General features: G+C 46.2%; 1 protein-coding gene across 16 annotated transcripts in view; it reads right to left on the reverse strand.

Moving 5' to 3' along the window:
- lzts2a (leucine zipper, putative tumor suppressor 2a) overlaps window positions 1-26,053 on the reverse strand; it is a 232,854-nt gene that overhangs the window by 88,000 nt on the left and 118,801 nt on the right. For 2 of the 16 annotated variants that reach the window (XM_048550938.2, XM_048550939.2), the window contains exon 1: window positions 20,732-21,064. The exons of 13 other annotated variants lie outside the window; for them this stretch is intronic. The gene's annotated coding sequence lies outside the window, so the exon portion shown is untranslated. Of the gene's footprint in view, window positions 1-20,674; window positions 21,065-26,053 lie in introns of those variants that run through there. One more of the 16 variants, XM_059652955.1, reaches the window with a different exon arrangement.

A 26,053-nucleotide genomic window follows, 5' to 3' on the forward strand; every position in this document is an offset into this window, starting at 1 on the left:
CCAGCAACATCCAGGTGTATTTTTTCTGTACCCGTTCCAATTTGATAATACCCTTCCTACGGCAGGGTGACCAGAACAGTACACAGTACTCCAAACAATTGTTTAACTTTTCAGTATTCTGTCTCAAATCATAAATTTGTGTAACTTACAAGTGGTTCAGGAACAACATCAGAAATAGCTGGAGAAACTCAGTGGTTCTGACAAAATCTGTGGAGAGAGAAAACCCCCCCAAGTTCATGTTTCAGGACCCTTTTTTCAGAGTTTCAGCATCCACAGTTCTTTTGTGTGTATTTTTTAAATTGTTCAGTGATTCAGGAGGGCTGGCTGCATTCTGAATAACCCGTTCCCAGGTCAAGCAGGGCCAGAGTCAGAATGAAGGCTTTGTTCAAAAACAAGCAGGGGTTTTAGTTTTGCGAAGAGAGTGCGTTTCGTTTTGGCTTTCCTCTGCCGTGCCCAAATCACACCTGGCTCCCTGCCCCACCACCCCCCATGAATCTGGCAAAAGAGCTGCAGGGAGAGGCAGGCACATTCTAGAATGACAGAGCTGGCAGACTGTAAAGGGCAGGAGATCTCCTTCTCGTGTGAGCTTTCAAGTCTGAACAGTTCACTCAGCGGGCACCAGTCACAGGCTGATCCACATGAGAGTTTCTAACACATTTTATACCCCAGGGTCTGTCATGATATGATAGAGTCCAGGGACCTTTGAGCAGGAATGTGCTTATGCGACATACATTGATCTTCCCACATTAGCCTTAACCCTCACCCTGTGCTGCGTGTTAATATTCTCTGCTCCTTAAAGGAGGAAAGATCAAACTGCCGAGCTTTCACTAATTGGAAGCAGCTTTAGATAATCACTTTACCAAAGATCGGATGTAGGAAATTTGAAAACAAGGCTCCTCACATCAGATGCTTTCCATTTCCCCTTTGCAGTCTTTCACAAGAACGGGGAAGAAATGGGTGTGGAGGTCGTGAGGGAAGATGAGGAAAGTTTAACAAAATTAATCAGCCAGAATTATGATTGCCCATGGACCAAAGGATCTGTTTCTGTGCTGTGTGACTCTGTAAGAATATCAGTTAACCCCTTGCACACACCATGCCTCCCAACGCCGCCCCAAAGAGCTGATCTCAGTCAGTAACAGATACAAATGTTCACCCCAGAGTTTAAGAGAATGAGACAGTGTCCCGGACCACTCAATGTTACTCAGTCACTGCAGTTATAAAGGGACCATCAATGGGCTTCGGGGAAGCCTCTGCGAATGACTCCCACAGTAGATCAGCTGAGCTCAGTGAACGCTGCTGCTTTTGAGAGGCGGAAAGCCGGGAGAGAAAACAACCAGTGACATGTAGCTCTTTGTTTGGTCACTTGTAGAAATGGGAATTTCCTGAGCCTGACTTTCCCCTGTGTGTGCTGATATCTCATGCCATTTATTCCACTCTATCTCCTCACTGAAGTGTGTTAGTACAGCCATTAATCTTTCCACCACTGAAAAATTATACAAGCTTCTCGTGCCAGCAGACTCAGATGTTGCAAAGGTCTTCCAACAGCGTTCCTAATCCGCAAGCCCCAGGTACTTCAACCCACCCACAGCTCTGCTACAAATACCCTATCCTGTACTGGTCCCAGTCTCCCCATGACCCTGTACTGGTACCACCTTCCTGTGCAGGAATAATGCACATCACAGTGGCTTTCGGATCCCTCCATCGTCGCCCTCGATATCCAGCAGCTCCCTCATGCTCCCCTCCCCTTCCTCGTGTTTTTCTAAACAGCAGGGAAACCTTCCTTGGTGCATCTGTGATGCTGCCACCCATCGTAACCACAGCGACAGTTTTCCCTGGTTTTTCAGCGAGTACAGAATACTCACATTGACAGGAGCAGGAGGCAGATACTGAGAGCACCTGAGCAATGACCTTTAAACGGCTTCTATAATTTGGAACCTTCAGGGTCTCTAAGCATACAGCTGCTTTCAGACGGCTAGCATTAACAACCCCATCTGACAGTGGCCAGGCAGGCGACAAGTACCCGAAGACACTTCTGTACCTTTTTCAAAGAGGGTCAATGTGTCAGCGTGACCTTCCCTTAACGTCGCACACAAACTAACAAACACTGCTTCAATATAGTGATAATGGGAACTGCAGATGCTGGAGAATCCAAGATAACAAAGTGTGGAGCTGGATGAACACAGCAGGCCAAGCAGCATCTCAGGAGCACAAAAGCTGACGTTTCGGGCCTAGACTGCAGCGGACAGACATGATCTGGTGGTCAGTGTTTACATGAAGGCTTTCTTTCAGACATTCCTGGGAACGTGGCCAGACCAGCATTTACTGCCCACCCCAAAATGTCCAGAGGACAGTTAGGAGACAATCACATCACTGTGAGCCTGGAGTCACATGTAGTCCGGGCAAGGAAGGCAGATTTGCCCTCCCTGATTAGTGAACCAGAGGGGCTTTTCCCCCAACAATCACCAACAGTTTCACAGTCATCATTAATTCTCTATTTCCCGACTGCTAGTGAGTTCAAATCGCATCTTCTGCTGTGGCATGATTTGAACCCAGGTCTGCAGAACATAACCCAGGCCCCTGGATTTATTGGCTAGTGATAATACCACTAGGCCAGCACCTCCCCACCCACCTTCAATACTCAAGCATGCATGGTTTTCAATTCAGATACATGTACTGGCTCATAACAGCATCAGTGGACACAGAAACAAAAACAATTTCAAAAACACAACAGGAAGGATACATTATGGGGATATAGATAGGGAGTAGGGCTGACTGGGTTGCTCTGTGGAGGGATAACATAGACTAAATTGGCCTAATAGCCTCATCCTGTGGCATAATGAATATCTCAATTCTATTCAATCAGTCAGGCAATTGAGAGTTAAGGAGGAAAAGGCAGCAAAATAGATTTGAAGATCATTACAACAGTCATAATCTCATTGAACAGCAGAACAGACTCAATTTGCTGAATGGCCTATTCCAGCTCCTACTACCTGGTGTTCTTATGACCAAAGTCACATGAGATTGCTGCACTAATACCATTTCCTTTCTCTTATTCAGCCCCTTTCTCACTCTCACTTGTCTCACAGTTCGCTTTTTCTAAGAGATACGGACCCTAGAGCAGCAAATGCAACTGGGACACATGTCAGTCAGAATCTACTTAAACAGCAGACGGGCTGAATGGCCTCCTCCTCCTGTCCCTACAATTTTTCGTCAGCCTTCACAGCCTGTGTAGCTGTGGAATCTTTAACTTTTTAAAATTTCTTTGGTGACAGGATTGAAAACTCTGATGCTAGGCTATCCCAGAATCCAGAGGTCCGGAGGTTTGCATGACATTAGAGCTCGACATTACTGATTTAATGTTGGGGCTTTAGTCCATTCTATTGTGAAAGAGAGCAAGACAATTGCTGGCAAATTTCACCCACATATAATTCGGAAACAAGAGATGGAAACGTGCCATTGAACTTCAATGTTTCGTTTTATACAATGTATGGGGCATGTCACATGCTGCTTGATGAATATTGGGGCACTTGCCTTTTGAATATTCGCCCTCAAAAACAATCCTCAATTTCTAAAATGTTGATTTGTTTTGGGGGGACTGGACTGAACTGAAGATTCCTTGGCTTTAGTCAGTGATGACAGCGAAAGGGATGTGGGACCAAGGTGAGAACACACAGGGTCCACTTTGTGAATGATAAGATCCATTAACTTTTACATTAACGAGTTTTGTTAATGCATGAGAACTGGGGTCATGTCGATTATTTACAGTTGTGTAAAACATGGTGGGAAACTGAGATTGACAAAGTCAGAATAACCCCAGTAACACATGCTCTCAACGCTCAAAGTCACATTATAACATTAAGGGTGTTAAAAGATATGAGCTTCATTTTGCAATTGGAATCGAAATGGCAAACAGCCATTAAATAATGGAATATGCCGAGGGAACTGAATAGTTTCCTGTAATATTGCACAGCATTCTATAGCAAAGTAGGGTTTCATCATCGAGAGCAGGTTCCACATTGTTTGAAGTGGTTTATCAATGCCTCATGCTGTAATATCAAAAGACAGGGACATTCCAGGAATCCTGTCAGTCAGTGATGTGAGTCAATAATTATGACAATGCAACGGTACATGCCAATGATCTGCGCTGTGTTGCTAATTTATTAATCGTACAAATTCCAGAGACAGGCCGAAGAGGAAATGTGAAAGGAAAGCCTAAAATATATCCTACACTGAAGTCAAGCTGGCATTTTGGTTGTCTTCTGTGAGCAATACACTTCCCCCTTAGGTCTTCAGTGACTTTGCTTCCAGGGTCATGATAGCTGCCCGGTTCGATCTGAATCAAGCAGCTAATTGCAGAGTATCATGGCATTCAGCGCATGCCTACAGGGCTTCGTGGATGAGGAGAAAGCACCATCTTCGTAACTGCTGCAGACATGGAATGAGCAAAAATAAAAGCCATTCACTTCCACTCCAATAGCATATTCCAGATGTTGATCCTTTCTGGCCAAATGTTTTTATTTGTCCCATCAGGGTTAAAGAAAAGTGCCCACGGAGAAAGAGACCATCAGCAGTTAATGGGAATCGTTAATATAACACACAGAAACGAGACCAAGCCTGAGAGATCAGCAAGGAACATTCCAGAGTAATCTTTCACAGTCAATCAAATCACAAGGCCCAAAATAGAAACACCTTAACGTGAGCCCAGATGATTACCACAGGCTCATGTTTAATATCATCGCAAGCTTTGCTATAGCGACACTAATGGTTACTTCCAAACTTCTGAATTCAGGCACGTCAAAGCGAAGGGATTCAGAGAGGTATGAGATGAAGAATTTGTTTCACCAGGGATGGTAGGAACCTAGAACACACTGCCTGTGAGGGTGGTAGAGGCAGAACACAGCGGCATACATGGAGAGAAATCAGAGTTAACATTTTGGGTCGAGTGACCCTTCCTCATGAAACTTTGACTCTGATTTCTCTCCACAGACACTGCCAGACCTGCTAAGCTTTTCCAGCAACTGCTGTTTTTGTTTCTGATTCTTTCGGTTAGTTTTTGGTTAAGGCAGAAACCATCATGTATTCTGATACGCACTTGCAACGACAAGGCATACAAAGCTAAGGGTCAAGTGCTAGGAAATGGGATTAGAATAGCGAGGGGGCTGTTTTTGACTGACACAGACTCAATGGGCTGAAGGGTCTTTTTCTGTGCTGGAGACCTCTGTTTCTGTGACAGTCTTTTGTCTTGGTAAGATAGACCCTCAGTCAGATTAAGGAGTGTTAAGCACAGAGAAGAGGCGATTTCTTGAAATGTTAAGAGGCAGCACTACAAAAGCTTGCAATTTCAAATAAACCTGTTGGACTATAGCCTGGCATCGTGTGATTTATGACCTTGAAAAGCAGTCATCTGGTATTCCCACTCATTGGCCCATGCTGACACCCAATGCCCCCTCCCCCATCCGTCCAAAACACAGTGGCCCTGGTGCACCCTGGAAACTATGGCTTGATCAGCATCAATGGTCTTTTGAGAGAACAAGGCCTGGGAAAACATGTGTAGGAGTTCCTTTACTATCTGCTCAAAGTTGTTCAATGTAAACACAAAGAAATGCCCTTTATTTTTTCAGCCAAACTGACTAACAGACCATTAAAACAAACCAAAAGAACACATGTTTCTTTACCCTCCACCACCACTACCCACCTCCCCCTACTCCCAACCTCTCCATTAGGAAAATAAACACAGTTGCTGCTGTGAATAAAACATTTGTTTTTCCTGAATGGTTTCAGAAGCTTCCACACCATTGCGAAAGGGACACTCGGGGGACATCACTGTGTGAAGTTGTGGACAGGAATTTTTACTGCTGTCTTTACAGAGATGTCTTAAGGAAAGTTCGGTGTGAGACTAACCAAACACACACACTGAGCGCTGTTAATCCAAACCTACAGCACCTTCGCCACTGGGGACCCTGAGCAGGTGAACATCATTAGGAGGTGACTGCCTACAAAGGAGTCCCTGAAGAAATGATGAACCCATCACCAGCACAGGGCACCTTTACAACCCAACTCCATTCACATTACCCAGTTACCAAAAATGGTCCATTAGATAGTGGGGTCTAATCAAATGTGTAATTATCTCCATGGAAACCTGATACTAATTAGATGTCCCAATGAATTAATTGTTCACCTTAAAGAATCTCACAATTATTATGGTGCAGGAGATGGCCATTTAGCCCATTATGCCAGCACAGATTGTTGCCTTTTTTCCCCACCATCCCTTGCACCATTCCTTTCTCGATTCCCATTCAATGCTCTCTTTAATCGAACCAGCCTCTCCCATATTCCCAGGCAGTGCACTTCACACCCAAACAACTCACTGAGTGAAAACATCATTCTCTCTACATTGCACATAAATCAATGATCCTTTCATTCACGGCTGCTCCCCATCTACTCAGTCCAGCCCGTTCACAATTTTGAAGCCTCTATAAAATCTCCTCTCAGCCTTCTTCATTCAGAGTCCACTCCCGCAACCCATCCTCACCACTGAAGTTTCTCATTCCTGGAACCATTTGTGTAAATTGCTTCTGCACTGTCTCTCCAACATGTTCACATCTTTCCCATAATGTGGCACCCACATACCGGACGTAATACTCTGGCTGAGGTCAATCAGTGTCCTACATGAATTCAACACCATTTCTTTGTTGCTGTACTCTACGTCCCTAATAAAATGCCAAGGGGAGTATACGCTGTCTCCGCCTGTTCTCCACCTTCCATTCGGACCACCAGTTCTATCTGCCAATCTTCTATTTTGTTCTCCATGCCCCTTCCCACCATTTCATAACCATCCAATGCCCCTCTTCAATGTCTTGATGGAACCTGCCTCGATCACATTTCCAGGCAATGCATTCCAAACCCTAACTACTTGCTGGGTGTAGAAGGTTTGCCTCACAGTACTTGTGCTTCTTCTGCACATCACTTTGAATAAAATGGAGAGAGTCGTAGGCTACCTGGCAGAAAACTAAAAGCTGCTAAAACTTAAGGGTCTTGCAAAATGACTGAAGGTCAGGACAAAAGATACACTGTAGAGAAGCTATGATTGCAGAAGGATCAGAGACAACCAACCAACTAACCAAAACACGATGATGTTGGGCAGTTGGAGGATTTAGACGAACTGCTATGGAACAATAACGTGCAGATGGAGGGATGTATGATAAGACAGGCAGCTGGCGAAGTGAATTAGATGAAAATAGCTGAGGAAGAGAATGTCAAACTAAACCAAAATATAAATACACCAATTGAACAAAGCTCACAAGAGTTTCCTCCTGGGCTTTCTGACCAGAGGACTCCCCCTGTTTATATAACTTCTGCTGAATTAACTTACATTGTCATAAAAGCTGGATAAAGAATTCCCATTTGCTAATGCAGTAACCATTTTTTACCTCTTCACTATTCAAAGAATGAAGCAGAACGGGAGGCTGCCATTCAGCCCATCTGCCTGTGCTGGGTTGTCATAACAGTATGTGGACAGCCCTCCCCACTGCTCTGCTCTTTCCCCCAACCCTGGAAATATTCCCTCTTTGATGATGTCTCTGATTCCCATTCTGAACATTACTGTTGAACTTCCGGGTGCAGATACAAACAACTCAGTGTGCAAAACAAAATGTTTCTCTTGTCATCATGTCAATCTATGCTCTCTGTCTATTGACATTCCCTCCTATTCACTGTACCAAAGTCCAGTCATAATTTTAAAAATCAGGATGTTTTCTTTAAACAAAGTGAAATTGGAACAGTGTTGGACAATCAGAAATGAGGGATAAGCCAATAAGATTCTTGTGCTACAGTGGAAGTGACCCTGTCTCTGAGCCAGGAATCCTGGGTTCGAGTCTCACCCTCTCCAAGGTGTGTACTAACATCTGACATTGAAGACTGAGATGAGGAGGAATTTCTTTCCTCAGAAGGTTTAAGAGTTGATGGAATTCCTTGTCACAGAGAGAGAGCTGCGGGGGCAGAGTCCTTGTGTGTATTTATGGTTGAGATAGATAGATGCCTGATCAGTCGGGGAATCCAAGGGTTGCAGGGAAAGGGGAGGGAAGTGAATGTGAGGGATGATTGATCAGCCATGAACCTGTGGACTGGGAGGGCAAGCTTGAGGAGCCCATTGGCCTACTCAGGTTCCTACTTGTATCAGAGATAATGGGAACTGCAGATGCTGGAGAATCCGAGACAACAAAGTGTGTGGCTGGACGAACACAGCAGGCCAAGCAGCATCTTAGGAGCACAGAAGCTGACGTTTCGGGCCTAGACCCTAGACCAAAGGGTCTAGGCCTGAAACGTCAGCTTTTGTGCTCCTAAGATGCTACTTGGCTTGCTGTGTTCATCCAGCTCCACATTTTGTTATCTTGGTTCCTCCTTGTTTTGGTTGTTGGTTTATCTCTAAACAGGTTGATTAGAAAAAGTCTTTAAAGGTGGCAGTGGAAGGTGATAGCTGTTTGAAAACATCACTCGATGAGTGGAGACCAACATCCTGTACATCCTGGGCCTTGCTGTCACACACTGCTTTCACTCCCCAGCATGAGGTCCCAGTTGCCAGCAGCACCCCCCGCACCCCCAGAGCAGGAAGCTGACGGTGATCTCCAAGCCTTCCTGCCAGTGAGTGCCCCATGGGCAGTGGGTGCTCCCGGTGCCCACTCACTACAGGTTACAAGCAAACAGGAGACATGCCACTGAACGAGGCTTGACCGTTCCTACTCCCAGAGCAGCATCGTCTTCGGTCATTTCTTCTTTCCTCACTCCCCTTCTTACGTCTGGTTCATGGGCCGCACGCCTCTCAGAAGGTGACGGGAGACAATTGCCACTCCCAAGGATTGGAGCACCAATCTGAAGTTGGCACTCGCTGAGACAAGATTTTTTTTACTCATGAGATGTGGGTGCCATTACCCAGGCAGCATTTATCGTCCATCCCTAATTCCCCAGAGGGCAGATAAGAGCTGACCACATTGCTGAGAGTCTGGAGTCACATGTAGGCCAGACCGGGTAAGGACAGCAGTTTCACCAGCAAACGAGATGGATTTTTCCCTCGACAATCGGTAATGGATTCATGATCAGCACAAGATGCTTATTTCTAGATTTTTGGTGAATTTAAATTCTGCCATTTGCCATGGTGGGAATTTGAAACCTGTTACTCAAAGCACTGCCTGGGCTTCTGGATGTATAGTCTAGCGATAATACTACCAAGCCATCACCTCCCCTGAACTGTCAGAGGTGTCGTTTTCAAGGTTAGACATTAAACCTCAGCGTCCTCTTCTCCATTAATGGGTCCACAGCTTATAGCAAGGAGTTGCTCAAATCGATAGCAGACCATTCGTTTCACATTCGGCACTGTACTGCCATTGGTAAATCTCACCAGTGCCTTTTTATTTAGTGGGTCTTATGACGCAGTGGTGGTGCCCCTATCTCTGGGCCAGAAGGTCCAAGTTCAAGTTTCACTCTTCCCAGTGGTATAGATAATTTTAATTAGCCTGCTCTGAGATGGTATTACACATTGCTGGAACAGGTAACACCTAAACCCAGGCCTCCTGTCTCAGAGTTAGGGGACATTACCACTACAGTACAACAGCTACCATCACAGAGGTGATGTACAAACAGTGAAATCACTCCACAGAGGCCGGTATCCGGTCACCAAATCACCCTTTAGCCACATGTGCACAGCACATGACACTGATCCAGCTCCCTCAGAGCCATCTCTCAGAGTGAATAGAACCTCTGACACCCCGCTCATGTCTGTCAGCCAGGGCTCCCTGATTAACAGCCCCAGTCAGGGAACTCATATTCTATGAGGTCCGCCTGGCTGACCTCGTTCCAATCACTACAAACAGCTTGATTAAAAATAATCTAAAGATCATTTAATTCATTGCTGTAGCTGAGATTGTGCTCTACACCGATTGGCTATCACCTTTGCTACAGATTACCATTGACACTGCCTTATACTGCAAGGTCATTGGCTGTAAAGTGACTGGAGGCCTCCCAGGGCAATGATGAGGTGTGAAATAAATCTATCACATGGGCGCTAACATACACTCAGTACATGGCGCGGGGATCTTAGCAGCATGGCCTAATACATCGGAGATAGTCTGACTTGTGAGCCTGAACTGGTCCCATGGGACTCTGGGGAGATTAGTTGAATCTGATCCTGTGACAGGAACACAGGAGAAAGCCATTCAGCCCATCTAACCTGCTCCGCCATTCTAGATCAATTCAAAGCATTCAGTTCAATGCCATTTTCCCTCACGATCTTCCAATCCCTTGATGTCATTCCTAACTGGAAACCTATCAGGCTCTGGGAACGTACGGAATGATTGAGATTCCACAACCCAGGATTCCAGAAACAAATGCTGTCCAAATAGATAGCAACAGTCTACCCCTGCCTTGCATAGCTCAATGTACACACATGCTGCAAACACTGTTCCATGCACATCACGCACAAACACATGCTGTACACAAACATGCATTTGCACATGCACTGCACACAAACACAAGTACACACACTGCATAAACTCAGCTGCTGTGCAAACTCACAAACATGAGAGACAGACAGACACACACACATGCTCACACACCTGCACACACCCAGGTACACACCCACACATGTATGTATGTGTACACACATGTACACACACACACACACACACACACGTGTGCACAGACTTTTCAGCAGCAAACACTGGTTAACAATTCAACAGCCGATCCTGCTTGCATCCAGCCAACGGGTTTCAAATCCAGTTGGATCATCCCGCTGCCAGTTAAACCCAGAGTAAAATCCCTGGGCAGCGTGGCCTGTCCCTTTGGGAAGGGCTTCCCGAGTAGCTACAGATGTGTCCGGGATGCATCCACTCCCAGCTGTGCAGTGGGCACAGGCTGGAGCCCTCAGTGACAGTCTGGGTGACACTTCAGTGCAGTGCATTCATCAACACACTACACTGCACAAAGCACACACTCTCCTTACAAACATCTTCTCAATAAACCTGGAACAAGTGACGCTTTCATTGCTGAAACAAGTGCATCGGATGGAGTTTTTAAAAAACTGCCGAATGACAGAAACTAATTACTTTGCAGAGTGCTGTGATGCAGTTGGAAAGTTTGCCGTGTCACTTGATCCTCAGCAACAATTCAAAGAGTCTGATAATAGCAGGCAGCTGAACCAACAGTGAGGTATTGAATTCACACGGACCAAGTCTACACAGCTACGGTTCATACTGAGACCAGTCCCGTCAGACGCCGTTCCCTTCACATCTAATTAACACACCTAACTGAATGATGGCAGCATAGTATCAGATATCTCTGTAGCACTCTTTGTAGCAGAAAGACATCCCACAGCACTGCATGGGAGACAGAGATACAACAGGATCTGACAGTAACACAGGTGAGCCAAGCAAAATCTTATTGGAGGAGAGACCCTTTGCAGTTATTTGAAAGCTCTCTTGTTGTGTTTCTGCTTGCACTTCAGCCCATGCTCCTGATCTTTGTGGAGGGGTGTGGGCAGATTGGAGGGACCTCCTTGTGGGTCTGCCAGGCTGACTGCGAGCAGGTCCAGGCTGTGGAGGGGGTCATCTCTGCCAACTGTGTGTCCCTCTTCTGTGGCTACATTCTAGCCCAGTGTTGTTGGACCGTGAGCCACTCAGCGTCCGTCAGCACTTTTGATGCCTTTAGAGAGAGATGGGCACCATGGGGCATGCAGTGACAGTAGGAACTGCCGATGCTGGAGAATCTGAGCTAACAAGGTGTAGAGCTGGATGAAAACAGCAGGCCAAGCAGCATTAGAGGAGCAGGAAAGCTGACGTTTCAGGTCTGGACCCTTCTCCAGAAAATGTATACAAGGGTATACAGTGCTTTTTCTCCCCACTCCAACTCCGTTTTGCTTTAGCTACCTTCCCTCTCTCACCTTTAATGGCTTGCACTGTCCTGCAATGGGTTTTGATGAAAATATTGAATTGCCTACACTGGTGTTTTACTGAGGGAGGCTTACAGTATTTAAAAAACAATCACAAAGTCACCGTGATTTTGGTCTGGGAAGGTCACTCATGAGTACAAAAATATTTTTAAAAATAATAAACCAGAAGAGGAGAGAAGGGCTTTATTTGCACACTGGTGGCGCCACTACCTCTGAGCCAGGAGGCCCAGGTTCAGGTCCCAACCACTCCAGAGCTGACTCTGAACACGAGGATTAGAGAATACCTTAAGGACAAAACAGAAAGGCAGGGCGATTTAGAGAACTGAAGGCGAAAGCATTAACGCTAATCTAAGAGTGATTGTGAGGAAACATTTCTCCTGACTAAAGATGATTGGTGGAGTTCTGTCTGAAATCTGGGACCAGTCAGACAGCTGTCACAGTAATCTACTCAATCCTATATTCCACGCAAAATTCACATGGTTCCCCTCCTCTCAGACATCTACAGCAGGAACTAAAAGGAACAAAGCGATAAATCAGATGTTAATTGATCTTACTGTTTCCTAACCCCGTAACCACTGACTGGAAACAGCATTGTGTGAAGCAGAGACATTAAACGGGGTCTGCGTGTCTTTTTGGCCATCGGCTTCAACAGTGTACACCAGCTCGAAGGGGCTGGGAAACTGTTGGTAATGGTCATTGCTGCAGACAGTCAAGGTTCCGAGGCAATGGTGACAGAATGGCTCCTCTCGAGCTGCTATCACTTCACAAGCCCCGGCAGAAATCCCAAATATTGGAACCATTCTGTTTAAATAAAAAGGGTATTCAATGCAAATAGAATGGGAGGTGTGGTTTGGGTAGAGGAATGGGGGCGCTGAGGTTTCTTGATATGCTTTGGGTCAACAAACTAGTGACCTGGCTTCCTTCAGAAGCATTGACACAAAATCCCAGAACTACTGAGCCTGACACCTGAGCAGCAAGTGTTCCCATTACAACTGGGCAACTGCAGCAATAAATGGCTCTACTTAACATCCAGTCCATGGGACTGCAGGCTGACCAGTCTGGAACATCCACACACAACAAAATATTGAATGGCCTGGACAGAGTGGATGTTGGGAAGGTGCTTCCATTGGCAGGAGAGACCAGGACCCGAGGGCACAGCCTTAGAGTAAAGGGAAGACCTTTTAGGCCAGAGATAAGGAGAAACTTCTTCAGCCAGAGAGCGGTGAATCGATGGAATTCACTGCCACAGAAGGCTGTGGGGGCCAGGTCATTGAGTACATTTAAGACTGATATAGATAGGTTATTGATTATCAAGGGAATCAAGGGTTACGGGGAGAAAGCAGGAGAATGGGGTTGAGGGACTTATCAGCCATGATTGAATGGCGGAGCAGACTAGATGGGCCGAATGGCCTAATTTCTGTTCCTATGTCTTACGGTCATAAAAACAAAGTTGCTGGAGAGGCTCAGCAGCATCTGTAAAAAAAAACCAGAGTTAACATTTAGGGTCTGGTGACCCTTCCTCAGAACTGACTTCTGTTTTTTTTTCGCAGATGCTGCCAGACCTGCTGAGCTTTTCCAGCAGCTTCTTTTTTTGGTCCTGATTTATAGCATCTGCAGGTCTTTCGGTTTTTAGTCTGGAACATCCACATTTGACTGTGGATTGGAGCTAGACTCTGCGACCTGTTGGCCCAGAATATGGGAACAGACCCAAGAGAGCTTGACAAGAGCAGGTGGAGTGATCACGGCAGTGATATTTGCAAATGGTCAAGCAACAGAACAGACCTAAAGGACTCAAGGCTGTCAGTTTCCTGTTACTGTATTTCTTACGTACATCCCATCTATGTTTAAGAAAGTCCACCACTACTGCTCTCAAGGACAAATATAAATGGGCATTAACTGCAGCTTTGCTAATAAATCCTGAGAATGAAATAAAGTGTGAAGCAAATTGTTCTCTTGAAACTCTGGCCCATACAATAACATGTGGAGCATGCTCACAGTGTACATTTCCAAGCTCAGTTGATTTATAAAATCATAGAATCCCTACAGTGTGGAAGCTGGCCATTTGGCCCATCAAGGGGAGGCCTTGGCCAAGTGGTATTATCACTGAACTGTTAATCTAGAGACCCAGATAACCTTCTGGGGACCTGGGTTCAAATCCCGCCACAGCAGATGGTGGAATCTGTATTCGACAAACACCTGAAATTAAGAACGTAATGATGACCATGAACTCATTGCCGATTGTTGGAAAATCTCATCTGGTTCATTAATGCCCTTTAGGGAAGGAAAGTGCCATGCTTACCTGGTCTGGCCTACATGTGACTCCAGATCCACAGCGATGTGGCTGGCTCTTAAGTGCCCTCTGAGAAATTAGGGATGGGCAATAAATGCTGCCTGGCCAGTGGCGCCCTCATCTCGTGAATGAATTAAAAAGAAGTCCACACTGACCCTCTGAACAGCATTCCACCCAACTACCCTATAAACCTGCTTTTCCCATGGCCAATCCACCCTAACCTGCACATCTTTGGACACTATGGTCGATTTAGCATGGCCAATCCACCCTAACCTGCCCATCTCTGGACTGAGCAAGGAAACCAGGCACCCAGAGGAAACCCTTGCAGACACAGGGAACATGTGCAAACTTCACACAGACAGTTGCCTGAGGAATCGAACCTGGGCCCCTGGCATTGTGAGGCAGCAGTGCTAACCACTGACCTAACATGCTGCCCATTTAGGGATGTGATAGCACTGGACAGGGTGCAAAAGAGACGACACCAGGATATGGCCTGAGCTGCACAGTTTTAATTAAGAAGAGAAATTGGCTACGCTATTTTCCTTGGAGCAGAGAAGACTGAGAGGGAACAAGAGATAGTAGGAATTGCAGATGCTGGAGAATCTGAGATAACAAGGTGTAGAGCTGGATGAACACTGCAGGCCAAGCAGCATCAAAGGAGCTGGAAAGCTGCTGTTTTGGGCCTAAACCCTTCTCCAGAGGGTCTAGGCCCAAAATGTCAGCCTTCCTGCTCCTCTGATGCTGCTTGGCCTGCAGTGTTCATCCAGCTGTACACCCTGTTATCTGTGAGGGAGACATGATTGTGATAATGTAAAATTACAAGGGGCACAGACAGTGCAGAAAGGAAAAGCTTTCTCCCCCCTTGGCACAGGGATCAGTGACCTGGGGGAAGCAGTGGGTGGGGGGATGGGTGGGAGAGGGTCACAGGTTTACAGTGAAGGGCAGCAGTGGGCGGGTGAGTGGGGTGGGGTAGGAGAGGGTCACAGGTTTACAGTGAAGGGCAGCAGATTTAGAAGGGATGTGAGGAAATATGTTTCTAACCGGAGGGTGGTGGGCCTGGTTAGCTCAGTTGGCTGGATGGCTGGTCTGCGAAACAGAGTGACCCCAAGAGTGCGGGTTCAGTTCTTGCACTGAGTGAGATTACCACGAGAGGCTCTCCTTCTCAGCCTCTCCCCTCACCTGAAGCGTGGTGACCCTCAAGTTAAACCTCACCAGTCATTTGTCTCTCTAAGGAAAAGGCAATGCAGTGGGTTGGTAAGATCGTGGAAACTTTACCTTTCGAGGAGAATGTGGAACTCCCTGCCTGGAAGGAGGCAGAAACCTTCGTTACATCCAAGAAATGTTTCAATGCGAAACTGGGATTACAATAGTTAGGTTGTTGGTTATGTCCAGCACACGCTCGATGGGCCAAAAGGCCATTCTCAGTGCTGTAGATCTCGATGACGCCTACTTCCAAGAGGGGAGGAGTAACAATGGGACCAAAAAGATCAGAAACAGAATGGGAATCCACCCGGCCCAGCCCAGTCTAACATCTCGTCGTAGAATTCACTGCCCAGCCCTGCAGGGAGGGAGGGCTGTCTGACTGCAAAACAATTCCGAGGAAACTCTGTCAAATGGGAAATCGAGTCTTGTTAATCGCGGGATTGAGACAGTAAGCTCTCATCATCATTTGCTGGCAAATGTATTTGTCTGGCTGTTGTGTGTGTGTGTGTGTGTGTGTGTGTGTGTAATTAGAGGCTGGTTAATAACCTGGGGAATACACGTTAGCATATCGATAAAAATGGTGAGATTACAATCAGGGAGTCAAAGCATATGCTGATGATGCAGGGAGAGATAATCCATATTTTTATAAAAAAGGTTAATGAAGCATTGTAACCATTACCATGGCTTCACTGTTAGTGAGGATAGCAGAGCTGAGACCACAGCTGTGCAACAAAAACAAAGTTAGTGGAAAGGCTCAGCAGCATCTCTGAAGGAGAAAAAGAGTTAACGTTTCGGGCCTGGTGACCAGAGTTCGGAGGAAGGGTCGCTGGACCAGAAACGCTAACTCTACTTTCTCCTTCACAGATGCTGCCAGACCTGCTGAGCTTTTCCAGCAGCTTTGTTTTTGTTCCTGATTTACAGCGTCCGTGGTTCTTTTAGTTTTCTGCCTCCTACAGGAATCCCAAATTTTTTAAATCAACATGAAAACAGGGCTGGCCTCTGCAAGGACACATTCATCGCAGGACAAAGGTGTTGGCTGTGGTTAGCATGTCACCTCTCAATCTGCAAGTTGCGGCCTCACGTTGCATGCTCCAAGATTCAGCCCACTGTCCAAGCAGGTGGACCTGTGCAGGACTGCGATGTTGCAGCATTACAGGAGGGCCAGTCCTATGGACGAGATACTAGACTGTAGCCCCGCCTACCCTCTCAATAAATGTAAAAGATTCCGCAGCATTTTTGCAAGCAACAGGCACAATAAGTCAAAGGGCCTCTTGCACCATGACAATTCTGCAAACGGGGCACTTCTCCAGGTAAAAGGCCTGCGGATGTTGTAAATCAGAAACAAGAACAGAAATTGTTGGTGAAGATCAGCAGGTCTGACAGCATCTAAGCATCAGTGCAGAGAAATCGGAGTTAATGTTTCGGGTCGTGTGACCCTTTCTCAGAATGTTAGTCTGACTTTTAAAGCTGACCGTCTGCTCGTTATCTCACTGTGGGAGGTTTACAAATAACACAAACCCCAATCAGCCCTTTCTAAATTAACCAGTCGTGGGATGTGGGCATCACTGGCTGAGCCCAGCGTTCATTGCCCGTCCCTAGTTGCCCCTTGAGAAGGAGGTGGTGAGCTGCCTTCTTGAACCGCTGCAGTCCATGTGTTATAGGGTGACCCACAATACTATTAGGGAAGGAATTCCAGGATTTTGACTCAATGACACTGATGGAGTAGAGATATATTTCCATATCAGGATGGTGAGTGGCTCGGAGGGGAATTTGCAGGGGGTGGTGTTCCCATGTATCTGCTGCCCTTGTCCTTCCAGATGGAAGTGGCTGTGGATTTGTCTGAGGATCTTTGGTGAGTTTCTGCAGTGCATCTTGTAGAGAGTACACACTGCTGCTACTGAGTGTCGGTGGTGGGGGGAGTGGGATGTTTGTGGATGTGGTGCCAATCAAGCGGCTGCTTTATCCTGGATGGTGTTGAGCTTCTTGAGTGTTGTTGGGGGCTGCACCCACCCAGGCAAATGGGGAGTGTTCCATTGCACTCCTGACTTGTGCCTTGTAGAGGGCGGACAGGCTTTGGGGAGTCAGGAGGGGAGTTACTTGTCGCAGTATTCCCAGCTTCCGACTTGTGTTTATGTGATGAGTCCAGTTGAGTTTCAGGACAATGATAACCGCCGGGGGGGGGGATGATGAAGTAGTGGAAATGCTATAGAATTGCAGCCATTAGACTGTCTCTTACCGGAGATAGTCATAGCCTGGCATTTGTGTGGACCGAATGTTTCATGCCACTAGTCAGCCCAAGGCTGGATACTGTACAATCATCAACGATTGCTGACCTTCTGATGGAGGGAAGCTCATGGATAGAGCCAGGTTAGGTTGCATTGTCGACAGCATCAATGACAGCATAAAATTACAAAGGGATGTTGATAGTCTGGGCGAATGGGCAGAACTGTGACCGATGGTATTGAATGTAATCAAGTATGGGGGTTGTCCAGTTTGGGCTGAAAAAGGATAAATCAGGGCACTTTCTAGAAGTTAAACACAGTGGATGTCCAAGTGTGTAGATTTTTAAAATGCCATGAACAGGTGCAGAAAGTAATGAAGAAATGGAATGGAACGCTGGCCTTTATATAGAGAAGGCTGGAGCATTAAGATGCAGACATAACGGTGCAGTCACACAAAACCCTGCTCCGAACCCCTGTGGAGTGCAACGAGCAGATCCCGGTGCCCCTCCTTAGAAAGGATATATTGACGTTGTAAGTAAATTTACAAGAATGAAACAGGGACTTCAGGGGTTAAATTATGAGATGAGATTATACAAATTAGGCCTACCTTCTCTAAAACTAAGAAGATTAAGGGATGATCTGACCAAAGTCTTCAAGACATTACCAGGAAAAGCCAGAGTGAAATATAAACTATTCCCACTGGTTGGGGATCCTAGAACTAGGGGCATACTCTGATAATTAGGGACAGAGTGTTCAGGAGAGATGTTAGGAACCACTTCGACACACAAAGGAAGGGAGAGGTTTAGAACTTACTTTCACAAACTGCGATGGTATCCGTTGTTAATTTTAAATCTGAGACGGATAAATTTTTGTTGAGCAGAGATATTAAAGGGTATGGGCCAAAGGCAGGTGTATGGGGCTAGGCCACAGATTAGCCAGGATCTCACCGAATGGCAGAACAGTTTGGAGCAGCTGAATGGCCTACCCCTGTACGTGTGTTGCAATCTGATAGACGAACTGCTCACAGCAGATGGGTTGAAAGGATTTAAGATAATTGGTGAAAAGAGCCAAAGGAAATATGAGAATTTTCTTTCCAAAACGCTGGGAGGCCTAGGATCTAGAACATGCAGCCTGACTGTTTGCGAAGGTAGGGCTTTCCAAACAGAATCTGGATAAGAACCTCAAGAAATGACTGTTCTGAAAAAAAACAGGGCTACGAGGAGAGGGATGAGCCGAGATGCACAGAAGCACAAGCCAATGCTCCCCCTGCTGGAAAATGGAATTGGAATAGTTTGGTGGTTGGCACAGACTTGCCTGGCCAAAGGACCTTTAACCGTGTTGATCTCTATGACCGTATAGGAACTCTTCTAGAATGCCACGAAACTGTTCTGGAACGTCATCTGATGGTTTTGTTGTTGCCTGCCAATGTGATCGCAACATTTTCAACCATGTGACAATCAGCCTCTGCTTTCCATCTATCTCAGACCCATTTTAGTGTAAGATACCACTGGAATGACATGGCCCGAACCCCAGTTCCCTCTGGTATGGACACCATTTCACGCCAATAGGTCTCCATTTCGCTTGGCCCCTGCTCTGTTTTGATTTGCTGATTCAGGTTTGCCTCCATCTGTTTGTGATATTTTATAAGTCCAAAGTGTGGAAGGGACGCACAGTGTTAACACACTAACTTTCTGCGCCATCTGCAGACCATTAACAAACCCCTACAAATTCAGTGTGGACAGCAGTCTGAAGGGATATTAATGATCAACATCCGAAGTTATCAAACAAATTCCTGCTAAACATAAGGGGATTTTTTTAATCTCATTTGGCCAGCATGAAGTCTATCTTGTTTTCACCATCGCTAAACTGAGGCTGACAGGAGAGCTGCAAACTGTAAAATGCTTCTCTGTACACAAAACAAAAATGCACAGGTCTTCAAAAGGTTAAATCCTTGGTGTATGGGATGGCAAGAGCTGAACTAATTACAATCAATGAATGGATCAGGAACCCACCGGGAAAGGCCTATGGATTTCTCAGCACCAGAGGGCAGTTTGGGCTCATTCCAACCTATACTCGATAGCTCAACAAACAAAGCAAATGAAGTCGAGAGAGAGAGAGAGAGAGAGAGAGAGAGAGAGAGAGAGAGAGAGAGAGAGAAAGGCAGGAGATGGTTGGGGGGGGTTAGAGGCAGCCATGACAAAGCACCGCTACAGTTAATTCACACAGACAACCTCACACTCACTCTCTCCATGCCTTTCCCTTTCAGCTCAATACATTCAAAATTAATAGCAGCTTTTCTTTCTCTCATGCTTCAGGAAAGGAACACACACACACACACAAACACGCACAGTCTCAGACTCACACTCAGACACACACACACACACACACACACACACAGTCTCAAACTCATACTCAGACACACACACAGACACACACACGCACACAGACACACACACACAGACAGACAGACAGACACACACACACAGTCTCAGACTCACACTCAGATAGACACACACACACACACAGACACACCCACACACACACAATCTCAGACTCAGACACACACACACAGACACGGGGGGACACACACACGTACACATACACGCACACACACACAGACACACACATACGCACACACAGTCTCAGACTCATACTCATACACACAGACTTGGGGACACACACACACACAGACACACACAGACACACGCACACATATAGACACACACACACACACACACACACATATACAGACATACACACACACAGATACCCACACACACAGACACACACACACTCTCAGACATACAAACTGATAAAACGGCGACTTTTAGAAGTTGAAGTAATTTTAAGTCAAAAGAAAAACAAAATTCAAAGAAAATACTTGCAAATATCCAACCCACATTTCTAAAATAAACACTGTTAGCAAGCAAGCCACTCATAAATGCAAGGGCATTCTGTTTGAATTTATATTCAAAACTTAACTCTTCATTTTAACCTTCTGAAGTGAGTTTTATGAGTTACCTTGTGGCCCAAGCCTCCCCCTCATGGCAGTGTCAGCGAACTTGCAAAGCTGCTTACCATTGCTGGCCTCCTCCATCGTTTCTCTCAAGGCTGAGCCTCCAACACACACACCAATCCACAACCCTGCTGTCCTTTTGGTAGCGGAGCAAATCTGGGCAACAGCGCAGTCAGAAATCTCCCTCTGCCGTCCTCACACAGACACACACAGTCCTCGCGAGTGGGAAGGTGATTCCTTCTCTCCAGCACAGAGTCACAGTCCCACCGAAACTGCCACTGCACTGCCCGCCTCTACACAAGATGCCCAACCCACTCCCGGCTCCTCCTGGCCTCAGGGAATACATCAAGGGGAACTGGATAGTTTGCTCTGTCTGAGCTGACATAGCTCCTTCTTTGCAGTCCTGAAGACTCGAAAGAAAAATGACATGGGGAGGAGTTTAATTGCGAGATTTCATTTTTCATTAACCCCTCACTGCACTCTCAGAAATTCCACTCCTGAGTACATACGGAATCAGTTCAGTGCAGGTAGAGGCCATTCAGTCCATTGTGGCTAGACTAGAAAGCTCAATGAGCCATAAAATTCAGGCTCATTCCCTTACCTGTTTCCCACAACTCTGAATATCATTTTCATTTAAATAACCATCAAAAGTCTCTCTTGAATGCCAGAAGTGAACCAGCTTTCATCAGAGATAATGGGAACTGCAGATGCTGGAGAATCCAAGATAACAAAGTGTGGAGCTGGATGAACACAGCAGGCCAAACAGCATCTCAGGAGCACAAAAGCTGACATTTCGGGCCTAGACCCTTCATCAGAGAGCTTTCATCACATATCCAGGCAATATATTCCCCTTTCTCCCCCCGTTCCTTTCATTCTAACTGAGTGAGAAAGGTTTCTTTTCCCAGATTTTGTTTCTTTCAAAAATTGCCTTCTATCTGTGTGCCATCCCATTCTCGATTATTTCAGGAGAGGGAACAGATATTCCCAATCCACACTGACATACTGGAGGGGTCTCTACATTGCCTCCTGTTCTCTGCTGAGATGCCCCGGTTTACTGCACTCACATATCTGGCTATAGCAGAGCTAGTGTCTGCTCGTGCCCCTGTCTTCTGCAGCACAGCTCATGAGACTGTGAAAAGCAATGATTCATTTCCCACTCCAACACTCAGCAGTCACAGGTAGCAAGGCAGACATTTTGACTGAAATTTTTTAAAAAATCTCTACCCAGAACCCTGACATTTTCACATTCCTCTCAATCAATTACCAGGGATCAGTACATTAGCTCCACAAGAGAAAATTGAAGTTCGAACCCCGAATAGTGAGTATAAAACCTAAACTGCTCTTTGATCACAGTATCAAGTGAGTGTCAGAGATGCTGTCTCCCAGCCAAAGGTGCACAGAATTAAAGCTCTGTCCTCTTCAGTGGGGTGGCACGATGGCTCGCAGCACCAGGAACCCGGGCTCAATTCCAGCCTCGGTGACTCTCTGTGTGAGTTCCCATCAAGTGCTCTGGTTTCCTCCCACAGCCCAAAGATGCACAGGTTGGGTGGGTTGGCCATGCTAAATCGCCCAGAGATGTCCAGATTAGGTGGGTTAGCCATGGGAAATGCTGGGTTGTAGGGGGTAGGGTCTGGACGGGACGCTCTGTGGAGAGTCAGTGTGAACCTGATGGGCCGAGTGGCCTGCTTCCGCACTGTAGAGGATTGTACGATTCTGTCTGCTCCCTTCAAAATTCACTGAATCTGTTTCTCTCTTCTGCCGGGCCAGCTGAGTTTCTCCAGCACTCTGTAGCAACAGCTGGCTGATGTTTCAGGGGTAGAACCCTTGCCTTTCAGGATTGATATCCATCGCACATCTCTCTATCCCTGAAATCATCTTGAATATAGTGAGTAGTAGAATGCATTTTGGCTAAAGCTGCCTAAATGACACTATGAGCCACCGAGATAACAAGGTGTAGAGCTGGATGAACGCAGCAGGCCAAGCAGCATCAGAGGAGCAGGAAGGCTGACGTTTCGGGCCTAGACCCTTCTTCAGGAATCATTCCTGCACCAACCGGCAAAATACAAACCGCCCTGCCTGAGTGCAAACGCGCCCGATTTCACAGCATTGGCCCTGAGAGGGGAGACATCATCTGGAGGGGAGGGGTGCGGGAACCAGGATGAGGTGGTCCGATCCAGCAAATGGGACAGCACATCCATCTGCTGCCAATTCTGAAAGACGCTGTGTACAGTCACAGGCAGGGATTCCTGCATTGCTCCGCTTGTCGGCCTAGGGTAGACTTGTCAATTAGAATTCCGACATCGGTCTGTGTGTGCTGGCCCTGCTGTAGGGAATTTGCTAAAGGACGCACAAATAGCTGCATGCCAGCAGATTCTAAAGGCTACATACTTAGAAGGATGATGCTCCAGTTCAATGGGATGTGGCCACCTACCTTCCTGTTAGTCTTTGCAAAAAAACTGTTAGCACCTCAATGCATGGTAAAAAGTCAGTTTGGGTCAAAGAACAAACAAGGAACAAAGAAAATTACAGCACAGGAACAGGCCCTTCGGCCCTCCAAGCCTGCGCAAATCGAGATCTTCTGTCTAACCTATCATCTATTTTCTAACGGTCTGTGTCCATTCGATCCCTGCCCATCCATGTACCTGTCCAGATATATCTTAAAAGACGCTAACGTCGCTGGCAACGCGTTCCAGGCACCCACCACCCTCTGTGTAAAGAACTTTCCATGCATATCTCCCTTAAACTTTCCTCCTCTCACTTTAAACTCATGACCCCTAGTAATTGAGTCCCCCACTCTGGGAAAAAGCTTTTTGCTATCCACCCTGTCTATACCCCTCATGATTTTGTAGACCTCAATCAGGTCCCCCCCTCAATCTCCGTCTTTCGAATGAAAATAATCCTAATCTATTCAACCTCTCTTCATCGCTAGCACCCTCCATACCAGGCAACATCCTGGTGAACCTCCTCTGCACCCTCTCCAAAGCATCCACATCCTTTTGGTAATGTGGAGACCAGAGCTGTACACAGTACTCTAAATGTGGCCGAACCAAAGCCCTATACAACTGCAACATGACTTCCCAACTCTTGTACTCAATACCCTGCCCAATGAAGGAAAGCATGCCATATGCCTTCTTGACCACCCTATTGACCTGCGTTGTCACCTTCAGGGAACAATGGACCTGAACACCCAGATCTCTCTGTTCATCAATTTTCCCCAGGACTTTTCCATTTACTGTATAGTTCGCCCTTGAATTTGATCTTCCAAAATGAATCACCTCGCATTTGCCCGGATTGAACTCCATCTGCCATTTATCTGCCCAACTCTCCAGTCTATCTATATTCTGCTGTAATTTCTGACAGTCCCCTTCACTATCTGCTACTCCACCAATCTTAGTGTCATCTGCAAATTGGGTCATCCAAGTTCCAGCCAGATTTCAAATGCCTGGGCACAGGAAGCCACAGGACTGTTGGTGAGACCTACAAAGACCTGGTCAATGTTGATAAAGCAGACGGCTTCATGCAGAGGAATGCTCCTCCAAGTGACCCCACCCTGAGGAGAACATGGCCTTGAAAAGCAAGTACCTTTCCAAAGGTTCAGTAGATGTGGAGGGAGTCTTTATTTTGCAACTAACCTTGCAGGGGGAGCTCGGTAGGGTCACTGGAAACCTGAACTCCACTAATTACTCAGCTCCACGAGCATACGAGTGTAATTGCGGGGAGACTCTGTTTGGGGCCAACACCATTCCTCATCCTTAAATTCTCTCAGTTATCTTATTGCTCTCTGCCATCCAGACGAGGCGATCTGCCCCAGCGAATGAATCATGTTCACTGTTCAAAGACAAACAAATGCATTTGCACAAATAGGAGGAAAATGTTTTCAGGCACAAAAAGAAGCTGCTTTGTGACCATTTGGTCAGCTACGAGTTCCCTATTCCCAAAGCACAGTTCCAGGCCGTACAGCTCCCCGCTGACCTACACAAATGGGGCCATCTCCCAAAGGAAAGCGAAAATCCTGCCTTACAGGATACTCCAAGTCACTCCTGCTTAATTTATCACCCTCCTTCAAACTTTGTCCCTTTCTGTTACAGGCTGCTGCTCAGTAATTTGCAATGACAAATTCCCGTCTTGTTTAAATGGGCCAGGCTGCTCTCTCTGGTCTTGCCACTTTCATATAAATGTTCAAGGTACTTCTGGTCTCCAGAACAGGTACAGATTTTGTGTTGGTTTCGTGCATGCGTAGTTGATGGGGTTTGACTGAGAACACTCTAACTGATACAGCTAAAACATGTGCACAATGTGGATTATTAGAATTAGGGGTCCTACAGCCCAGAGCCATGAAATGCACTAAGTGCATTTTGTTTCAAATTCTCTTTGTTTATATTATTGTGAAAAGGCTGGTATTCTGAACTTATTATTTCTCTGTTTTCCTAATTTGCCACTATGGTTTTGTAGTTTTGTACTGCTGGGCTTTTCATTTCTTTACTGAAATACATTTCTTCTCCCTGAGAATTTGCTTTTATGAATCTGTACCTTAGTCCCATTGTGCCTCAGATGGTACTGTAAGTGACGACTCATAAACTTTTCATTGCGCTCATGTGAGTACATTTGACAATAACGCTCCTTCAATTCAATTGCACTATAACCAAAAGGAAGCTCACAACTCAGAGGCATTAGGTGAGCGGTGCAACACAGCAGATGCTGAAGTCAGTGCTGGGAGATGAGAGAAAGAAAAAGCAGGCAGTGAACGTGTAGACAAAAGGCAAGGTCCCTGAACTAAGCTCCAGGATTGGAATTTGAACTGAAGCATGCATTTGAGGCAGAGTTCTGAAGAATATCTTCAGAAGAAATTTTTCTCCATTATCCAGATTCCCCGCCATCAAATGTACTCACAAAGGGAAGGGGGAGGAGTCCTTAAGCAAATAGTTTCAAATAACATTCTTGTCAGCAGAGAGAAAGAGAGAGAGAAAGAAGGAATCAAAACACATTGCACACATAATCCCTCGAAAAGAAGAATTAGCAATTTGATGAGCTTCACAATGCAATCCAGCTGCTCAATACCAAACCATTGCAGCTGTACCTTCTCACGTCCTGTTCAGGAGCGTACAAGTCACAAGGAGCTACTACATCCTCTGTTTGAGGACAATTCTGTTGCTCTTGAGAGCAAACGGGAAGAAGGTTAGGAGACATATGCACAAATTACATGGTGGCTAATCCAAACAACACCAAGTTTTTATTCCCCTTTTGGAAAAATAAATGCTGTAAATCACTCAGCAGGTTTGGCAGCATCTGTGGGAAGTGAAGCACGGCCGGTGTTTCAGGTCGATAACCTTCGTTTAGAAGTTGGAGATTTAGCAGAGTGTAAACTCCACACCCCAATCCCGGAA

The sequence above is a fragment of the Stegostoma tigrinum genome, chromosome 20, assembly GCF_030684315.1.
Source record: "Stegostoma tigrinum isolate sSteTig4 chromosome 20, sSteTig4.hap1, whole genome shotgun sequence".
Lineage (NCBI taxonomy): Eukaryota > Metazoa > Chordata > Chondrichthyes > Orectolobiformes > Stegostomatidae > Stegostoma > Stegostoma tigrinum.